The sequence below is a fragment of the Anser anser genome, assembly GCF_964211835.1.
Source record: "Anser anser genome assembly, chromosome: 5".
Taxonomy (NCBI): domain Eukaryota; kingdom Metazoa; phylum Chordata; class Aves; order Anseriformes; family Anatidae; genus Anser; species Anser anser.
In genome coordinates, this window is record NC_139725.1 from 61,699,789 (window position 1) to 61,715,595 (window position 15,807).

General features: G+C 48.4%; 1 protein-coding gene across 1 annotated transcript in view; it reads right to left on the reverse strand.

Annotated features, from left to right (window-relative positions):
- LOC310899995 (uncharacterized protein) overlaps positions 1-15,807 on the reverse strand; it is a 70,275-nt gene that overhangs the window by 7,935 nt on the left and 46,533 nt on the right. Inside the window, exons 6-7 of the mRNA XM_083837173.1 lie at positions 10,529-10,826; positions 8,361-8,839 (exon numbers count right to left, since the gene is read on the reverse strand). The gene's annotated coding sequence lies outside the window, so the exon portion shown is untranslated. The remainder of the gene's footprint in view (positions 1-8,360; positions 8,840-10,528; positions 10,827-15,807) is intronic.

A 15,807-nucleotide genomic window follows, 5' to 3' on the forward strand; every position in this document is an offset into this window, starting at 1 on the left:
ATGTGTTTATTACTGCAAAAACTTGAGACCCCATGGGACATTCAGCAAATATCTCCATGTTTCTAAGAGAAGATTTGGCTCCCGTTGCATCCACTGTGAGCGCAAAGCTGAGTTAAATGAGGAGGGTTTGCCATCAGCATAATCAGAAACACGGTGAAAGGGAAGGATGGGATTAAGACTTGGCTGCTGGTAAGCACATGTCACTTCAATTAATTGCATGGAAATTTCTATGCTCGAGATAGTGATAAAAATCAAATTAAAAAAAGTGTGAAAACTCAGCTCTGGTGTAAATGCCTGGCTAGTTAAATATAGAGGTGTGTGTACACATACAGATAGGTCCATGTTGAATGATTATTAATATAAATAAAAGTCTGAGCCTTAGCCAGTGAGCATCAGGGTCCCCACTGATGTTAGAAAAGCCAATTACAGCCCTCATCTCCTCTTTTTCTCCCCAAGATCAGGCTCCCCGGGTGAGTTTTCAGCCACTCTGACATCTCCACACTCCCCGAGCTTAAACAGGGCCAGTCCTCAGGCATTTATCTCCATTAACCCATGACCCTGCACAGCTCACATCTGCACAGCATGCCCCATGCACAGCGGCAGAGTGGCAGATCTACTCTTCTCAAATCATTCTGGGTACTTATTTCCCTCTGTTTCATCCTCCTGGCACAGGCTGCTCCTAAAAGGGCTAGCTAAAAGCATGGGAGAAACTGCATTTTGAGTGGTTATTCCTGAAAATTGCTTTCTAGGTAGGGAGTTGGAGACCTAGACTAGATTGTACCCATAGGAGACACCACAGGAGGGACTTAGAGGAGCTGGGAGGAAGCAATACTCTCTTACCGTGAAGAGAAAGGACAGAGTAGGGAATAAGAATGTCAAGCCTGCAAATGCACCCTTACAGGCATGGGACCACACACAGCGTAAGGGCCATTTATAACCATCTTCCTGGCGCAGCCTTGACACCACCAAGATGCAGAAATTTACCTAGCTGGCGAATCCACACCACCAATTTCATTCTGTGGATTGAGGGTAAGCAAAATCTCAGCCAGCAGGAGCTGGAGAAAGACCATAGTGTCCTCAGGGCCCAGAACACGACCCAGTCACACCAGTTGCATGGGCAGAATGGGTCACACCACACAGCAGTCCACTGGTCCCTACCCATAGGTCCCACATGCAGACCCCCAAAGGCACCCTGTAGAACTGGGGGAAGAACCCAATGATTTAAGCACAGGTAAACAAAGGTGGCTAGTTTGGTCGTTTTGCAGAGAAGGCAGGATCTGTGCCTACCTGAGAGCAGCAGAGGCTGTGGGAAGCGCAAAGAACTAGAATGTGCTCTGTCTCCTAAGCACTTAGTGGTTTGCTCTAATCAAGGCAACAAGCCTTTCTCTCTTTTATTTTTGCAAACCAGTTTCTTTGTAGTGGATATTTGGTCCGGGGAAACTTTTTTGTAATCATTGCAATAAGTTACATTTATTGGCATCAGTATCAAAGATTTGAACCAGCTCAGCAAACCAGGATATTTCTCCAGCACAATGATGACAGGGATTTGAGAAATCTTGCCCCTGTTCTTTTTCTTTCATCAACATGAGACCAAAGGTCTTTCAGCCGAGGATAATTCCAGAAGAGAAAATTGCAGCAGAAAGCCTTTTTTCATGTTTTGCAAGAGTTGTCTGTGAAAAAATACACTTGCCCTTTCCCATTGGGAAACCTTCCTATCCAGGGTGGTTACCAGTAGGTCTTTCCTCTAGAAAGACTGGTTGGTCTTTTTCCTTGAACCATCCCACTACTGCTGGCAATATTGTCTTTCAAAACATGCATCATGTTTATTTGATATTTCTTCATTTTAATTTGAAATTTGATTTCTTTCATGATTGGGTGGGATGTGTGTAATTAACCAAAAAATTAACCCCCCAAAAAACACCTCATTCATCCTCATGGCTTTGTAAACAATGCTGTAGTGATAGGTAGATATAAGCCCTCTCCATATTTGACGAGGCCAAATATTCACATCTTTAGAGCAGAAAAAAAGTATGGATTTTGTTTTTATAGACCAACACATATTTCTCTGCTGAAATATATGGCATAGTTGCCAGCATGAGGCTAGGATGGGGATAGGAAATGAACAATCAACTGCTCTTCCAGGATTCTTCTGGCCTTGTTCTGATCAGCGGATCTGGGCCCCTTTAGCCTCTTCGGCAGAGCTCCAAAATTAAAAAGAACAGAACAACTGCAAAACACAGCCTTGAAACTCCATCCAGTTCTCACAAACACACCCAAGTGCATGTATTTAGCGAGCAACAGTTCAAGCACTCTGGTTGTATTTTATAGCTGTCTTCCATGCCAGTCCAGCAGCAGACAAGCAGACAATGCATGTCAGTTCAGCTTTCAGAGGAAGAACTGTCTAAAACCTAATCAAGTCACAAAAGATGGGATCCCTCTCGAGATTAGGTGAACTAAATTTAGGTGTCTATATGTGAGCTAGGTGTCTAAACTCCTGTTATCACATCTTAAATATTAGAAAACCTGGATTTGTTATAGACCAATATATGTTAAAATATGAGGTAACATTGCCAAGTGAGACAAGGATGAGGACAGAAAATCATCTATCACCATCTCCAAGTGGTGGAAGAGCATCAAGTTACACAACAAGAATTAAAAAAAAAAAAAAAAATCAAGACAGGGCACCAAAGGAAAACATATTCCACCTACTATTTCAAGAAGTTTTAATTCACATTTCAAAAACAAAAATAAAAATAAACTTAAAAACAAACAAACAACAACAACAAAGAACCTCCAACATCTAGAAGATTGTAAGGGATCTTGTATTACAACCAGAAATCCTTCAGCTGTACCTAAGAGACACGACTGTTGAAGAGGTTAAGTTCTTGGTAAGTAAAGTTCTTAGCAAGCAATCTTTTCCCACTGAGTTGGCCTCTTAAAGTTTCTATTTGTGCTGCTAATGAGGTTCCCACAATCTCCAGGAAGCTGGTCCGAGTTCTAATTAAACAAGACTCAAGGAACTATTCTGCCAAAGTAAGCGCTGGATCTGCCCACCCCATTGACTGAGTAATGCAGGCTGGATACACGCAGGCTGGAAATGTAAATCATGTATTGACATGGAGAGTTATACTCTCCAGTGAGGGTGCTTTCTACAGCTGCAGCATTTATTAAACCTTTGCCATCATCCAAAAACAACACTCATAACTTGAACAGTCCCCAGGGCTGGAGAGTCTTCCAGGACTCTTCTGGCTATGTTCTGATCAAGAGATCTGGGTTCCTTTGACCTCTTGAACATGGTCCCAGGCATTAAGGAACAAGACCCTGGAAAATACAGCCCTTGGACTCCATCCAGTCCTTTACATAAAATACACATGCACATACATTACTGGTATTAGTTAGAATATCCTCATGGAGCTGCAGTATTCCAGAAACAGCCATGGCATAAACGTGAGGACTGCAAATGCCAGTATGGCCTTAGGCACAACACGTCTCCGTGAATTTTCCAATTCTATTTAATACTTATTATATGTATTTGCTTGTTATCTAAACTTTTAATAATAATTACTCTGAATCAAAATACCAAGATATCCACTCAATGAAAATCGCAACTATGCCCTCCCCACGAGTGTCACTGTAAGAAAACGGAAAACACAAAACTGACGTCTGAAAAACACAAAACTGACTTCTGTAACATTCCCATAGCACACAGATTTTTTGTAGTGTGTTATGCCAGGTCCTGATGAGTGCCAGCAAAGAGCAGAGAGAGGTGCAACTCTCCAAGGATGCAGCAGAGACAAGATTAGCGTCTGTCCATCCCCAGCCAGTCTGGAAGCACTTGGGTATGTGACAGTGTGTGCAGACCCTGACCAGACAGTGAAAGATTTCCAGCCAGAGCTATGAGAACAAGGCTAAAGAACAAGTCTTGTGAGGAGGGCTGAGGGAACCAGGGTTGTTTAGCTTAGAGAAAAGAAGGCTCAGGGGAGATTTCGTTGTACTCTACAACTACCCTAAAGGACATTGTAGTGAGGTGGGGTTTGGGCTTTTATCCCAAGCACCAAGTGATAAGATGAGGGGAAATGGCCTCAAGTTGCACCAGGGGAGGTTTAGGTTGGATATCAGGGAAATTTCTTTATAGAAAGGGTTGTGTGGCAGTGGAACAGGCTGCCCAGGGAAGTGGTTGAGTCACCATCTCTGGAGGTCTTCAAGAAATGTGTAGATGTAGAACTTAGTGACATGGTTTAGAGGTGGACTTGGCAGTGCTAGGTTAAAGGTTGGACCAGGTGATCTTAGAGGTCTTCTCCAACCTGAGTGACTCTATGATTCTATGAGACGATCTCAGAGTCCCCAGCAACTCCATCCAGATTGAGGAGAAATCTTCACACAGTCTGCAGGACATAAGGAAAACAGCCTGTGCATGTATATTGAGGGAAGATGTTTTTACTTAGGCCAGCGATAGTGGAGGATACGTTCAGCTGGTGGCCTGTGCTTTTGTAGGGCTGCCTGAGCTGACCACAGTACAGCCCCTTGGGATCAAACCATTAGGTGACAAAAATACTGCAATGAAACTGGAAATGTTCCTTCTCCCAGTGAAATATTTTAAAGACTGTCTGGTGATAAAGCAGTGTTATCACAGGAGCTGAGTGCCTGAGAGGATGTATTAACAGTGTATATGGTCAGATAAGCAGGAAGGTGTGAGCAAGGAGCTGCCACACTACACGGCTCGATGGTTGCTCCTGCTGCACATCAAAGCAGCTGCACGGAGAGGGACCAGGGAGGCAAATGTAAGGAATTGGTGGCAAATGTTAGCAAGACAGCTCTGGAAATGTCCTGCCCCAAACCAGCAGCAAGCAGGGAGCCGAGGCACACAAAGCTGAACGTGGATGAAGGCAGGTTTTTCAACCCAGTTGCTCCACAGCCTTCGTAGCCCCAGTCCAGGATCTGCTGGCATCAGTGATGGGCTCCCATCGACTTCACCAGGGCTTGAATCGGGCCCTTTAGGAATCGAGACAAAAGAGCAAGCGCTTGACTTTTATAGATGATTCATCCATCACCACAGCCCAAACTCCTCTTGACAAGTAGAGGGAAAAACCCACAAATTAAGTGACCAGCGCCTGCCTGCCCCTTTCTTGCTGTTTGTAAAGGAGAACTTTTGACCTCTCTGCCTCATCCATCACTGCTTGGCAGGAGCTGGTCACTCACCCTGGCTGAACTGTGCCATGCATGTAGCCCCATACAAGCGGTGCTTTTCACGTGCTAAATGATCCTTCCCCTGCTCCTTTGCTCTGCCTCAGCCCTGTAGGGACAGACAATGGCACAGCGCCACTGCCGAGGGAGGAGGCTCTCATTAGGGATGAAAGACCGGCAGGATCATCCTGCTGTCATTTGTGCTTCGTGCTGATTTTCAGAAGGGTCTGGTGGGGAAGTGTGTCTTATCCTGAAGGGTTTTTTCCTTCCAAGCAAGATGACCAGCAGCAGATGTTCTTGCACAGGGCATGGTTAGGGAGCTGACAGTGGGGTCTGAGGACAATAAAAGGCTGCAGGACTTGGGCATTGCGTGGGGATCCAGAAGAGTCCTTTGGACAGGTCAGGAATTTGGGGAGCTCTTCAAGGATTCAAGCCAGGCCTAGGCTTGCCTGGAGTTAATTTCAGACAGGATAACCCCACTGCAAAGCTCCCCAGCAGCGTGAAGGATGGTAATACCTGGGTCTGCGAGCCACTGGGTGCCTTTGGGATTAATTCGTGGGAGCACAGCTCCGTGACACAGGAACAGGCTCTTCCTCCAGAAGTGTCCGTGTCTAAGGCAACATCACTCTTCCATTAACAGAAGGCGGCACCCAGAGAAACAGATATGATGACACAGGGAGCTGGTAATTACCAGAGAAGGCAAAAATACAGAGCCAGTTGACTGTAAAGTAGGTCATTTGCCATAAAATGATTTCTCCAGCCCTACACCAAAATGTTATTCAAAGCTGGCATTTCTTGTGCAGCTACATGCCCCATTGCCCCACCAGGAGCAGATAAATTGCTGAGCAGAGGCTGCCAGTCGTGTGTGGTTATTGTGTAAGGGAAGCCTGGCCTGGATTGAATTTAGGGAAGAACCACTGGAGGAACAAACCCCATCACAAAAATAAATAAATAAATAAATAAAAAGCACAGATTTACCTCTACCATGAGTAGTTACCAAAGTACCATCATCATGATGCCTTGGTGTGGTTCAGAGACTGAATCGCAGACAAGGAGTCAAATCTGATAGAAGAAGAAGCTGCAAGTGATACTGAAAAGGGATTTTAAGCTACTCTGCGGGGTGCATGTTGCAGTTCTCATTAAGCCGAGTGCCTTGGGCCACAATTCTGCCTTAAAGACTGGAGCTGCTGCCAAGTCCTTGCTCTTACAAAATGTCGACTGACCATCCCTCCTGCACAGAAGAATAACCCACCGCCAAAGGCTGGATATGAGCAGAAACCCTGGGGTGCTTTCTCTCACCATCCCTTTCTCTGGCCATTTCACCAGCTGAGTCACGCTGGGCTATGTTGTAAGAGTGCAGGGGTCTGCTCCCTGGGTGAAAGCCTCTGTCAGATCCGTTCATGCATTTCTTTGGTTGTCTGGGGCAAGCTTGAAAACCCAAGGGAAGCAAACAGTTGCTTGTATGCCCTGTGCTTTCCCGAAACAAGCACTTCAAGCACTGGTTTGGACTAAAGGCAATGGGGAACAGAATAACATCCCTGAGCATGGTGAGAAAGTTCAGCATCACTGGATTTCCCCTGCAGCTTCACTCAGAAGGCAGCGTGCTCTGAGTGGGAGCCCATCCAACACTCCCAACCAGAACCTCCAGGACAGGAGATGTGGGGTCACAGCTGGGAAAGCAGAGGGAGTTGCGGGGAAGGGGAGCTCATGGGCACCTTGCTGGAGGCAGCCAGTGCTCTCACAGCCAGCTGGTCCACAGAAGAGCTTTGCTGGTTCCTAATTTTTTAACTGATGAAGTTTGGTTTCTGTCTTGATCTACAGGCACCTGCTGAGCACCATGTCTGAATCCTGCATTTTCTCCAATCCAGACTCACTGGGTTAACCCTCAGCTCCGTATTTCCAAAGCCAGCCCAGACCATCAGCACCTGACAAGGAAGCATTTGCTCCATGGCTGGATGGGACCCAGTCCTTAACCTACAAGTGATCCATGAAGCAAAATCTGTCTGTCTACACAGCTTTTTGCAAACGCTTTCACTGGAGCTAACACCAAAGGAAAATAATAATAAGCAAAGCAATCTTGATTCCAGAGCTGCTGGCAAACATAGGTTAAACAAGTTTTGATCTCAATCATATGTGAAAGAAGCTAAGACATGCTTGTGTCAGACACTTCAGACCACCTCAAATCCTTGTTTGAGGCCAATATGGAACAGTATTAAGGATGATGAAAAAATGGGAAGAGAACAAATTGCCTGTAACTAAACAGAAACCTGGGGAAACTGGAAAATCAGACAAATGCCCTCATGTCTCAGATGTTCAAAGCCCATGGTGGGATCCTGCTGCCTGTTTCACAGCTGGTGTGGGGACACATTTGAAGACAAGAAGCCTTGTGGAGCTGGTGGCACTGCCAGAACATCACCACTGGGAAGCTCCCACGGGACCAAACCTCCCACCTTCAACCCCGGGGCTCAGAGATCCACACTTGCAGCCTGGCAAAGAAGTTTGTATAAACACACTGTGCCCTCTTCCCAGGGGCCGCGTCAGCCCCTAGTTTGATGAATGTGGGGAGGGAGAAGCGGGGATGTTGCCCTCCAGCTGCAGCCTCCTAAAGGTCTTTTCAAATCCACGGCTGCTGGGCTAAACCCATATCAATCACTGCTGGTTTATGCAGGTTAAATGCAGCCACTGAGGCCAAATCCCTGGTCTGCAGCAGATTTGCATCCTGAAAACCAATGCAATCATGAATGAAACAAAGGAAAAGGGGAAAAAAGGCTTAGTGAAAAGCTGAGGGCTTGAGGGAGCAGAGGATGTATATTTGTTGGTGTGTGCAGAAAAGACAGGACTCAGCAGAGAAATGTCTGGCGGGATCCCCTAAGCTTAGTGCAAATAATTGTTCCCATCATCTTCTAACAAGACACCTGAGGGTTTGGAAGGAAAGCAGACTGGAGTGTCACTGGGGCTGGTGTGCAGGGATGGTGGAGCTGTTTCCACTGCAGGGAGCTTGGCTTTTGGTCCTTACAAGGGGGAGAAAATCATTCTCTATATGGGCTCAGAAAGATGCATGATATTTCACACTCACACCAATAAAAAGAATTGCCCAAGCAACTCTGCCCTTTGTGTTTGTGGACATGTTATTGCTGCAGAAAAAAAAAGGTAAATAAAATAAAGTCTTGCATTACCGCATTCATGTCCTTCTTGAAGAGAATTGCCGGAGGTTAGGGATTTACCAGCAGCTCACCGCCGTGATCAAGAAAAACAGCTTCCAGCATTGATTTGAAAATCCTGAGAGGTATTTGATAACTTGTCCGAGGCCCACCCTGGCCCCCTGCACACCTTGAAAGAGAACCATCTGCTTCTTGGGACTTCCACCCCCTGTCATATGGTCCCCACTAAGTGCCTGTCCCCGGGCACAGCCGGGGACCCGCGCTGATAAAAAGGAGAGGGGTGGGAGCCCAGCTGGGGCAGCAAGCCTGCCTGGCCACGGGGACAGGAGAGATGAAAGGCACTTGTATTTTCCCAGGTGATCCCAATAGCATCTCAAAGCTCCAGCTTTCTTGCTCCGGCTTTAGCCCCAATCCAAACAAACCGGTGCCGGTTTGAATACGCCGAGGGCTGGCTGATTTGCACCTCTTGTTGTGTTTTCACAGTTAGCAGCCGACTGGAATTCAAAGAGGAAAGGAAAAGAAAATAGTCAGAGCGGATTGATAAGATTCCTGATGGGAAACATGGGGCTTGGGTCCCAGCCAGGCCCGGGGAGGCAGGGCTCAAGAACATCAAAGTGAAGAGCGAGGGGAGCCGTCCCAGCAGGAGCCAGCGAGATAGCCACTCTCTTGCCCTTTACTCCTGTGAATAAGGGCACATTTGGGGACATTGGGACCCCTGGGGCTAGAGGATCATCTGGCAGCCCCCAGGTCAGCAGCAAAGGGGGCTGTAGCAGCAAGCCCGAGGTCAGGAGGAGCTTCCCACTGGAGCACACTGCTCCCTGCGCATCCATGAGGGCATTTCTTCTGCTCGCCCACAGGGTGCTGAGCACTGGAGAAAAGGGACATGGGGACACCTGCTGTGCCCTTTGTGTTGTTTCTAGCTGTGTGGGTGGGAGACCATGTCCATGAGCACCAGGAGCTGCTCTCCCCATCACGGGAGAGAAATCCAGCAGTATCCCCAGCCCACTCCACAGCTGGGTGATTAGTTTTTCTATGTCAGATGTAAGGAAAGGCTTATGTGCTCAAAAACTTGTCTCATCCTCCACCCCCCTACACACAGTTACATGATCTGAGCAAAATCCAGGCTTCGGTGGCAAAGCTCACCCCAATCACAGCCTGCAGGAGCAGGATCAAAGAGGGATTAAGCAGGGGAGAGCGGCCGCAGGATGCTGGGGGCACCGGTGCTCAGGCACCCACTGGGTGCCTGGGGAGGACAGGGGGCCAGGACGGACAGACAGATGGACAGAAAAGGGACAGGGAGCAGGATAATGCTCTCTGAAGTCAGCCTCCTGTGATTGTCCTGCTGCGTGTCCTATCCCTGCGGTGCCACATCCCGTGCTGGCTGCAGGGATGGGGGGCTACTGATCCATGGGATTAGTGCCTGGAAATCCCCGCAGGGGTTTTGGCTGATGGCATTCACTCTGATAAAGTGCTAATAAAGGGGCCTGCTGGGCAAACGGGATATTACCATCTCCTGCTCTGGCTGCAGTTTGGACCAACCTCGGTAGCATCTGTAGGATGGGAATTTCTGCTCGTGTCCTTGCTCGTCCCTGTCTGACCTAGACAGACCTGGTTTGGGCAGGAGGGGGATTGAAAGCACAGCTTAAGTCTCTTAATCCTAGAGTTACATGAGTTGCTAATGGAAGAACGTTCTCAGAAAATTGGAAAAGCTGAACCAAATCTACCTCAGGGGGGCTAAAAACAGAGGGGAGCAAAAAGCGTCCATGCTAAAACCAAAAACATTGTGTGGCTCTTAAGCCCAGCTTTGTTTCCGTGGGATGTTGTAGGGCTGCAGTCCCACGCACAGGTCTGGCACTGCAGCTCTCCCCATGGGGAGCAGCCTCTCACTGTCCGGACTGTGGCTGTGCCCAGCTGATAACAAGTCTGAGCCCCGCAGACCCACGAGCTCTGTACGGGAATGGCTGAGAATCTGCAGCTTTAGTCTAAATAGGAAGGAAAAATGGGCACCAAGCTGCAGGCTCACAGGCAACAGGGCTGCTTCAGCCTAAACCCCAGCCCCTGCCCACTGCAGGGCATCTGGTCATGCAGCTCTGCTCAGGGAATGATGTTGTTTGGGGAGAAAACCTCACTGAGGAGGAAAAAAAATAAAAAATAAAAATAAATAAAAAGCAGGGTTTGGTCACCTGGCTGATCTCTGCAATCCACTAGCAAGACAGAAAGGTCAGGAGCCGCAGCTGGAAAGACAGTCTTCGGGAGTGTTAATATAGCTGTGAAACCGCAGCCTAGGGGGAAGTGTCCTTTCATCGCAGCTCGTTGTCCATCGAGAACCGGGGACATCTCTGCTCGGCACTGGTGAGGGGTGGAGGTTTCTGGCGTGTCCTCATGAGGCAGCCTGTCCCCAGCCTGATCCCCCGTCCGTCTGCATGGAGACAGCCAGGGACGTGTGCCACCCACGGCAAAGCAGCGTGTTTCAGATCATGCCTATTAAAAAGATAAGCAGTACAACATGGAAAACAATTAAAAAATGACAATGACAGATGAGTTCATTCCACCCTGGGTGGAAACGCCGCTCGCCCTTCACGGGGCCAGTGTCTGCCCTGGGGACCTGGCCTCCCGTCCCCCACCCACTCCTGCTGTTTTCCCTTGTCCATCCCATAACCCCAAATGGGACAGCAAGCCTGTGTTCAGGAGCCACCAGCATGGGCTGTCAGCACAGGGCAGCGTTGTTTTGACTTTATTCACAGGGAACACAAATGTGATCTGTGCATGCAGCCACCCAGGAAAGCATCCCGCTTTGTTTCCTAAAAATCAGCATCCTCCTGAACCCAGCCTGATTGCAAGCATTGTTCCAAATCATGAGCCACCCCATATCTAGCCATTTGCAACAAAATAAGTCCTCTCCCTTTCCCTGCCCTGTAAATATTCCTGATATGTTGTTTCAGTGTCAAACTTCCCAGAGCCATTGCCCTCCCTAGCACCAGACTCAGTGGCGACGTGCAGGGCAGCCCGAGCCAGAGCCTCCTGCCACAGTCAGCAAACGAACATGTTTTATATTAGGCACATTAAGAGGGAACAGTCCTATTGCAAGGAATATTAAATTAAAGGAAAACAGCCAGGAGAAGGATTCAACCCTGGCTATGCACAGAGGAACAGAGGACCAACCCTACATTTGAAGCATGTGGCAGCCCATTGTAATTTCCTCGGTCTATTTGAGCTGTCTAAAGTTACAGACACAGTTATGGTTGTGCTTCACAACTCCAGGGACAGACGGCAAGTTCACTCTTACGTTATCTCCTCCACCACTCGGGGCAGTCGTGTAATGCCATAAAGCCCTTTACCCCGTGATGGTAAAAAAGAAAACCCTCTGTGCTCCCAGACGGAGCTCAAAGGAGCAGCACAGCTGCCGAGGGCTGCGGGGTTTCTTGCCTATGGCACAGCATCAGGATTGCAAACCTTGTTCCCACACCCCAATAAATCAACAAACCTGCCCTGCCTCCTCACCTGGGCAGAACCTGTGGCAGCATCACAGCCGCTCTCCTGCCCCAGCTAATCTCCCCCAGCCTCACAGACCTCTCACAAGGAGGCACGCACATTTTTTCCTCCCCTCTGTGTCCTTCCAACCTCCTGTCAGCCCAGAGCACTTGAAAAAAACGTGAGATACCCCAGCCAGGATTTACAAATACCAACATAAAATGCAAAGCCACCAGCCCTTCTGCCCCGTTGCCTTGCCCTGAGGGATGGTTCAGCCACAAGCAATGCTCGGGGCTTGTGCAGTCTCTCAGGGTGTGAGGGGCAAGACCCCTGGCAGCGGCGAGGAAAGCAAAAAGCTGAAAGTAACACTGGGAAAAATGAGGAGAACAATGTTTTCAGCATGGTGCAAAACTGAGCCCGTGGAAGGAGTGGAGTCTCTGGCAGAACAAGCTGCACAAGAGACATTGCTCACTGCATCCAGCATGTGGGTTTCCAGGTGAAAGCTTCCAGGGTGCACGGTCCCTACGGGCAAAAACCATGGGCATTTCAATGGACAAAGTAGGGAACATATTGCAAATTAAAATTGCTCTTCAATACTTCCTAAATCCTGCCAGCTGACATGGGGAAGGGGATGGTGATAAGGTGGGCAGTGCCTGGATCCTATTGGGGGTGATCTCTGGTGGTGCAGCAGGGGCAGCCTCAGGAGATGTTGCCCTGCAGCCAAGCACCAGTAGTGGCCCTCTGCTCTTAGATTTCCTGCTTGAAAAACTGAATGAATTTGTGAAAAGAGCTTAAGCAAAGTTACTTGTGTGTGGGACAGGAGAAACACAGTTACCGTCAATCAGCTGAAGGGTGGTGTCTGGTGAAGACAGAACAATACAGCAGCACTTGATCCGGTGGCCATTCCCTAAATGCAGCATCGGTGCTTAGGGACGTGATTTAGTGGTGACATTGGTGATAGGGTGACGGTTGGACAAGATGATCTTGAAGGTCTTTTCCAACCTTAATGATTCTACGATTCTAAAGCAGACGCTAACACTGCTGGAGCCCTTCTGCCTGCTTCTGTCTGCGTATGGACCTTTTATACGAGGTCCATTCTGTAAATGTAACACAGGTCTGTACACGAGGCCCCATAGCTTTGTTTATCCCAGGATGACTCTACAGAGCTGAGGTCAAGGAAAGCTCTGAACAACTTTTGTGCTGCGTATTCGTGGAGGACAGAGCAGAACGACTCATCTGGAGCCTGTCCGGGTCCAAGGTGGGCCCAGGGCTGCAGCAGCTGGACCAAAACCCCAACTACTGAAAGGCTCAGCAACGCTGGACAGAGTTTGTCTCCTTGTAATGACAAAGACAGAGGGAAACTTCAGATCCTCCTCCAAATCCGTATTTTTCCAAAACTCAAGCATGTTCAAATCCAAGGGGCTGGCTTGGCCTTTCCTCTGCTGCTAACAGCATTCAGTGTGAAACGTACAGCATGCCGGAGAGCACTAATGCCTTGCAGACCTGTGTTGTGTCATTCCAGTGTTATTTATACAAAACTATTTAAAAACACAGGGTAAAACTTGCAGAAGCATCTATGTGGAAGATTCATTTTATCTAATTTTATCCACCTATAAACAGCAAGCCTTAAACTAGACACCCAGTGTAAGGATGGCTGTAGTCTTCAAGGCTCTTCTGCAGTCAAAAAGCAGAGACCAACATGTCTAGGAGGTAATGTGGCTCTCATAACCAGGACGCCCGTCCTGGGAAGAGGAAAATCATGTTCTAGAGCTGCATCTCTCTCAACCAGCCACACAAAATAGCTTCTGCTAAACACTTGGCTGTTAGCTGGGTTGATCAGGTAAGATGAATCGTGCTGATATGACTAAAGAACCTAGTTCCCATTTCCAGCACTGACCTAGGCACTCCCAGCTGGGTTGTTACACACCTAAAAATGCTGACAATGATTTATAGAAGTGCCCACAGGCTGTTGCAGTCAATGATACTTCTGAAGGCTTCTCCCCTTTTATTTTTCAGGAAAGATTTGCACACAGGTCTGCATGTAGCTCCTTCACCCACAGCAAGAATTAAGCTCTTTGGGGCAGAGCCATTGGTCTAATTCATCTGAGCAATGCAGGACACACCATCTCCCACGTCTGGACTTCGAACAATACCGTAATGCCAAGAACAGGAAAGAAAGCACAAGCCTCCCAGCTGGGAATTGAGACCTCAGTGCTGTGCATTTGTCACTCCCTTTCAGTCACATCTCCCCTTATCTGTACATGCCTGAGGAAATTCTTGGCTGGGAGCAGGCAGGACCCCGTCTCTTGACTTGCCTCCAGGTCTTCATGCCTGCTCCAGAAGCTTTCATGGAGTTCCTCACCCTCCACAGGATGAGCAGTGCTGCCCTTGGCAGAAATGAGCTGAAAATGCCGCAAAGGCAGCAAACCAGGCAAACGCCACAATGGTGCCTGGTGCCGTACAACAGCTCCTAATACCTGGCCTCGGTAGCACCAAAGACCACACGCTCTGAGGCAGGCCGTCTGCCTTTCATTAGGTCTGGGATTATGCTGAGAGAGCCTCGTTAGATCTCCAGCGTCGCCAGATCGAGCCGGCCAGCCCGCAGCAGCGAAAGTGTCCTCTCCATCTGCAGGACGGCTGCGCGAGCCAGAGAGGCTGCGTGGGATCCACGGTGGCCTGACAGTAGTTTCCTCTGTCAGCAAAATCCCAAGGAAAAAAAAAATAAGAAAAAATAAGAAGAAAGCTGCAGGGGGAGCAAACATAGCAACAAGCAGGATAATCAGCTGCAATTCAAAGCAGGGAGGATATCTGCTTATTCCCCTGATTTACCCGCTGCAGCTCAGAGCTTTCCGCTTTGCAACTCCCACCCCGATGCTCAATGGGTAAATAAATGCTCCCAGAAATGAGCTGCAAAATATTAGTCACTGCTAAACGCTCTTGTTTTCTGCGAGCTCTTTTCACAGCAAAAGCTGAAATTACCGTTATTGAGATAATTGCCTCGCTGTAGACTGTTTAGTCTGTCATCTGCAAAACGAAGAATGGCCAAAGGAGCCGAATCTGCTCCCTGCCCCACCTGTGTGCTGGGGGGGAGCCTTCCTGGCCGTGTGGCTTCCCAAAAAAGCTGTCAGTGTCCCTACAAGAGGCTGCTTTCAGCACTCTCCCGCTGCTCCCTTCCCGCAGCCCCAAAGGAAGTACGAAGTGTGAATTATCACAAACCAAAGAAAAATCTCATTTTAAAGGCACCACATTTGGGGGAAAGGGAGAGAAATAATAATCAAGGGGCGCAGCTTGAAAATGGCTTTGAAGGGCCAGGGTGCGTGCGATAGCAGAACATTTCTGCCTCCCCGTCGGAGCAGGGAGGGAGGGAGCAGCCGAAGGTCAGCGCTGAGCTGAGGAGCAGCCGCAGCCAGAGCACTTTGTACTTGAAACAAGGCTTGGCAAACCTTTGGGAAATCAAGATTTTTGTCAGGCTTTGCAAACTATTTTTGTCCCTGTTGTTGCTGGGTATTTGGAGACAAAATAATAGAGGCCGAGGGGAGAGGGGCTGCTGTAATTTAACCCCAGGACCTACGTCCTCTCCAAGGCTCAGATGGATGGATGACCTGCAGATATTGCTTGCTGGCTCATACACTGCGTGACATAGCATCCACTGCTTCCCATTTCCTCTCTGCTTTTTGTTTGTTTTTAAGATGGTCTCCCTAGGCTGTGTTTTCACTCTTTTTCCTCTATTTCAAAGGTTTTCACTCTGTTGGATCTTTTCTCTCTGCTCTGAAGAGCTGTAATGTACTGAGAAGCAGCCGAACGCACAGGAGCTGTCTGAGCTATCTGAAACAATCTGGAAATCCTCCCATCTAGACATGCTGCTTTCAGATGTCTGCTCCTCAGGCTTGTCCCAGGCTTGTTTTGCACCCATCCTGTGGGGCAGTGCGGTTTGTACCACGGTCCCCAATCCCACCACAGTCACAGCAAGGCAGGATGGGCTAAATACTTT